Source organism: Dipodomys ordii, unplaced genomic scaffold (assembly GCF_000151885.1).
Source record: "Dipodomys ordii isolate 6190 unplaced genomic scaffold, Dord_2.0 Scaffold96, whole genome shotgun sequence".
NCBI classification, from domain to species: domain Eukaryota; kingdom Metazoa; phylum Chordata; class Mammalia; order Rodentia; family Heteromyidae; genus Dipodomys; species Dipodomys ordii.
In genome coordinates this window covers 5,386,728-5,392,860 of record NW_012267312.1, presented here as the reverse complement: position 1 = coordinate 5,392,860, position 6,133 = coordinate 5,386,728, and the positions used below count along the sequence as shown (strand labels likewise).

General features: G+C 43.8%; 1 pseudogene; it reads left to right on the top strand.

The window, feature by feature from the left end:
• Nucleotides 1–1,677: 1,677 nt before the first annotated feature.
• On the top strand, nucleotides 1,678–5,635 carry LOC105993463 (annotated as a pseudogene).
• Nucleotides 5,636–6,133: the final 498 nt, after the last annotated feature.

Genomic DNA, 6,133 nt, shown 5'->3' with positions numbered 1-6,133 from the left:
CAAAAATGGAAGACCCTATGTCAAAAAACTAAAAAAGCAAAAAGGGCACTGGAATATGAACTCAAGGAGCAAACTGTCTGCCTAGTAAGCAGGAGGTCAGGTCCTGAGTTCACTTTTATTTGGTAGTCCTGGGGCTCTACTTCTTTAGCCATGGTGCCACTTCTGGCCTTTTCTGTTTATGTGGTGCTGAGGAATCAAACCCAGAGCTTCCTGCATGCTAGGCAAAAACTCTACCACTAAGCCATATTCTCAGCCCAGGCCCTGAGTTCAAACCTAACTACCACCAAAAAAGAGTGTTCGGCCCCAGTGGCTCATGCCTGTAATCCTAGCTACTCAGGAGGCTGAGATCTGAAGATCATGGTTAGAAGCCAGCCTTGGCAGGAATGTGTTTGAGACTCTTATCTCTAATAAACTACTAAGACAAAAAAGCTGGAAGTGGAGCTGTGGCTCAAGTAGTAAAGCTCTAACCTCGAGCAAAAGAAACAGCACACAAGCAATAGGTTCAAGCCCCAGGACTGGGACACACACACACACACACACACACACACACACACACACACACACACACACATGAGGGACCTTCAAAATGGCAGGGAATCATATGACCATTCAGTGAGCAGTAAATATCTCTACCCCAGTCCATACTTGGGTTCAGCAAATATCTCTTTGCATCCTTCTGCCCTGTACCAGACGTGATTGGTGTCCCATATCAAGTCTACCAGTTGCTGTGAATGTGGGGCCATCGCTCACAGCTGGGACCTCTTCAGAATATATACCTGTGGAAACTCTCATAGACAGAAGATGATGCCTTTAGCCCTGGGGGTGGACCTCAGCTGGAGGCTGAACGACATAGGATTTCAAAGGCCATCTTCTGTTTCAGAGTGGGACGAATTAGTTTTCCTGTTCTAGAACGATTCTGCATATCGACCTGCAGTTATTCTATACCTAATGTATTTTTGGTTGGTTTTACCCCCATATTCTACATTCTTTCTCTAAATCCCATTGTCTAGAGAAAATTTCTGCAACAAATAACTTGAATGAGAATCTCAGATTTTACTTCTAAGAATCCTGATCTAAAACATTCCCAGACATAAGCCAGGCGTGGTGGCTCATGCCTGTACTCCCAGTAACTGGAAGGGTGAGGCAAGAGGAAGCTGAGTTTGAGGCCAATTTAAGCTACAAATGAGACTGACTCAGAAAACAAACAGGTGGGAAGGTGGCAGGAGGTGCACCAGCTGAGATGGTAGTGGTGGCGGTGGCGGCAGCCATAAATCCTCCAGGCCGCTCACAGCACTGTGGAGCTAAGTCCCCAGTCTGGCCTGGACCGACGCATCATCCATCCTGCTCCTCGCGCCGGCCCTCCCAGAGCGCGCGGCTGGCCTGGCTCCCTACCCCTGCCCCATTGGGCGGGCCACGCACCGTCCCTCCTACCCCTCCCAGCGCTCGCGCGACGCCCCGCCCCTCCTGCCGGTCCCCAGCCTGGCCAGGACCGACGCATCCATCCTGCCCCTCGCGGCTGTCCGCGCGCTGCTCCTCCCTGAGCGCGTGGCCGGCCCCTTGGTTGAGCCGCGCGCCGCCCCTTCCCGAGCACATGGCCCTGCCCAGTAAGCCCGCCCGCCTACCTCCCCTCCTGGACCCTAAAGAAGCAGCCCGAGGGGGCAGCTGGCGGACAGGAGGATGGTCATCCTGAACTACTGTGCGGACCCCAACTGCACGCAGAAGAGTGCGCAGTCCGACTTGGTCTTCAGATTCCCGCTGGACCTGGCCAGATGTCAGAAGTGAGTGAGGAATTGTTGAACAGACTTAGAAGATAAAACACCTGATCAACTGGACTATGTGACAAATACTTTGAGACCTCCATGATCCGTAGAACTATCATTTTTGCAGAGGGGTCAGAAAACTTAAGAATGATTAGGTTATTGTATTTCTCAAAATTAATTGAAGCCGATACTTGTGAAGTCATTGGGAGAGTCCTTACTGGGCAGTTTTCTTCTAGATAATGCAATACCAACAGTATTTGATCTTACCAGTCATTTGAACAATCCACATAGCAGATGTAGAAAACGAAGTATTCAGTGAAGATGAAATAAGGACACTGAAATAGAAAAAAAATGATGAAAAACTTCTGAACAGGAACAAAAACCACAAAAAAACAACAGCAGTGCTCAGAATTCCAGTGCAGAGGAAGGTGGCCAACATGATGAAGACATGACCTTTAACCCTTGAAGAGAAAGAAAAATGCCTAAAGTCTCTATTTGAAATTTGGTTCTTATGAGGAAAACAAAACATTCCTTTGGATGGGCATAATGCTGATGAAATCCTAAATGATCTCTTTACTCCTGATAATTTTTTTTTTGGGTCCGGTCGTGGGGCCTGAACTCTGGGCCTGGGAACTGTCCCTCAGCTCTTCAGCTCAAGGCTAGCACTCTACCACTTGAGCCACAGCACCACTTCTGACTTTTTTCTTTTTGTTTATGTGGTGCTGAGGAATCGAACCCAGGGCCTCAGGCATGCAAGGCAAGCGCTCTACCACTGAGCTACCTTCCCAGCCCCTACTCCTGATAATTTTCAGGCACTACTTGGAGTGTTGAATAAATTCTGATGAGATCCTAAGAAAGCACTTGGAGACCACAGTTGGAGAGTACATTTTTCTGCTCTAAAAGACAGCAGAAACAGATGTTAGAGATCTGTAAGAACTGCATTCAGGAAGAAACCTTCAGGGAAGTCAGACTCCCACTTCTTTTCCATTATCACTGATGATGTGTACATAGCAGAAGAGTAGCTATAGGTGTTGGGTGTTGAAGTTTTTTTCTTTGTTTTGCCAGTCATGGGGCTTGAACTCAAGGGCTGGGCACTGTCCCTGAGCTCTTTAGCTCAAGGCTAGTGCTCTACCACTTGAGCCATAGCACTACTTCTGGTTTTCTGAGTGGTTAATTGGAGATAAGAGTCTCACCAATGTTCCTACCCCAGCTGGCTTTGAACTGTGATCCTCAGATCTCAGCCTCCTGAGTAGCTAGTATTATAGGCATGAGCCACCAGCATTGGGCTCCCTGAACTTCTTTTGCTCAAGGCTAGCCCTCTACCACTTGAGCCATAGTGCCACTTTCCATCTTTTCTGTGTATGTGGTACTGAGGAATCGAACCCAGGGCTTCATGCATGCTACACAAGCACTCTACCATTGAGCCACATTCCCAGCAATGTTGTTGAGTTTTGCTGATGAATTGCATAACCTAAGAGAGGAATTTGAGGATTTTCTGCCTTATGAAGCCAATATAGAAATTCTGGTGGTGAAATTTCACATTATGATAACTGAGAAGTGGGGGCTAAATATGGAGTATTGTTGTGGCTAGGCTTACATTCCGTCTACTGGATTTGAAAATTGTTGCTTCTAGACTTTTAGAGAACTATCTTCAGGCTATTTACATATGCTGCTCTTCCTGTGTCTTAGACCCGTGGTTGGCAAAGTCAGTCCCCATGATGGGGGTAGTCATTGCACATTAGAAACAGTTGAGAAAGTTTGTTCTTTTGTCCATCAATCACTACAACTGCTTTTAGAACTTGCCAATGTAATTTCTGTTCTTTTTCAGAACAGTGATGAACAGGACAAAGAACTGAAGGAAATTAACCGTTCAGTTAATGTCCACTCAGTGGACAGGCAGGCATGATGCTTTTGAAATTTTACTGGACCTCCTGCAAGCATTTGTTTTATGTTTGGATGGTATAAATAGCGACACAAATACTAGATGGAACTACTGTATAGCTGGCTGAGCATTTGTTCTCTTTAGTGCAGGGACAGAATTTGATTTCACTGTTACCATTATTAATCTTTAAAATAGCTTTCTCTTGCCAGTCCTGGGGCTTGACTTCAGGACCTGAGCACTGTCCCTAAGCTTCTTTTGCTCAAGACTAGCACTCTACCACAGCTTCACTTTCAGCTTTTTCTGTTTATGTGGTACTGAGGAATCGAACCCAGAGTCTCATGCATGCTAGGCAAGCACTCTACCACTAAACCACATTCCCAGCCCTAAAATATCTTTTTCTTTTTACAAGAACCTTTGGGAAAAATGTCCAGGGACAAACTTCTGATGTCTGTTTTGCAGCCAGTAGCTTCACTGCAGTGCTGCATTCACCGAATGAAGTGATGGAAAATGTTGAAGTTTATCATGAGTTTTGGCTTGGGAAAGCCACAAATTTGGCAACTAAACTTGCTATTCAAATGAAACTCCCTGGAAATTTCCATAGTAGGCCCAGCAAGGTAATGTGGAACCTCAGCTAACCTCTAAGAGTTACTATAAAGAAACAGTATTCCAACAGTGGAGCATATTTTTTAGGAACTTAAGGATACCTCAAAGCACATAGGTGTTTATTTCTGGTTCCCTCAGTCATGGGCCAGCTCAAATTCAATACATCAGAGAAATACCATGCTGACATGTACAGAAGTGACTTGCCCAACCCCAACTCTCTTTCAACTGAACATCATCATTAGAGAATGAAGTGGAAACACAGAGGGAAAGGTATAGAGCTTCCATCTACCATGTATAAAACACATATGCTTTGCTGAAGGTCCTGTGTCTTCTTCCTTTGATGAAGGGTGAAAGCAAGTGCTATGAAAATGGACAAAAGCATCTCAAAGCATGCTTTTTTTTTTGTCAATTGTAGGGCTTGCACTATGGGCCTGGGCACTGTCCCTGAGCTCTTCAGCTCAAAGTGAGCACTCTACCACTTGAGCCACAGAGCCACTTCTGGTTTTCTGGTGGCTAATTGGAGATAAAGAGTCTCTTGGATTTCCTGCCCAGACTGGCTTCAAACTTCGATCCTCAGATCTCAGCCTCCTGAGTAGGTAGGATTATAGACATGAGCCACCAGTGCCTAGCTCAAAGCATACTTAAGGAATACTTTCACAGACCAGGTCAGATAATGAGATGTCAGGAAAATGAACCCTTAAATATGTATTTTAATGTTTTTTTCTTTCATGCATTTGTTTCTAACGCATTTATAAGATTATCTCTTTGTTGCTTTGTATGTCCCTCCCCCACAGTATAACCCCTGCTTTCACTATATTTGATGTCAGTATAACTTGTGGAGGAGATGGGGAAAAACAAGTCGTTTAAGGATACAGGTGGACCTGTTGCAACAATGAGAAGTACAAGTTGTCATGTCAAAAACCAGCTTTACAATGTTGGTGCGGGGGGGGGGGAAGAATTGGTGGGGGTAGGCTGGGAAGGGATGTGAAGGGTAAACAAAGGAGGAGGCTGCAATGCTTGATAAGAAATGTACGCATTAACTTGCCCGTGTAATTGTAACCCCTCTGTACAGTATGTTCACAAAAAATAAAATAAAATAAAATTTAAAAAAAAGGTCAAGTACTTGGCTTTGCTTAACATAAATTTGGATCTAATGGTGTAAACATATCAAACTTTATACAACTGAATCAGAGCTTCCTACAGATAATTCAGAAACCATTGAAAATACCTGTAAGAAGTTTAAAATAGGCTTTCTCTTATATCTGATATTTGGGGGAAAAGCCATAAGGTACTGTAGGCCCCTTAATCACTGAATATTTTTGCCTCTAGGCCTCCAAATATGAATATACTAGCCACTGATAACCTGCTTATACAAGTGGTCCCTGTCTGAATTTTCTTCCTTTGAATACATCTTTTCTCCCAGAAGATGGCATTGGAAGTGTCATTTTTCACTTCTGAGTGAACTCTGACCGTGTTACTGTGGAACTGTTTTAGTTAAGTCATTTTAAGTACAGCATTATCACTGTGGATCTAGTTGTCAGGTAGTTACCCATTTTTTAAAAATAACCTTTATTTAACACATGTGCTACAGAAAACATATTAGCAAAGTGCAAAATATTACTGCCACAAGAAGTTAGTGGGACATGACTGTCTAGATCCTCCATGTACACACACCAATCCCTTTTTAGTTACCCATTTTTTGATGAAAATTAATTTGAGAAAGTATGGTGAAGGAAGGAATACGTTTTATGAAATGTTACAATGAAACCTACCATTAGATTTTGATTGATAGGAATTTTTTTATTTTTATTTTTTGTGAACATACTGTACAGAGGGGTTACAATTACATGGGCAAGATAATGAGTACATTTCTTATCAAGCATTGCAG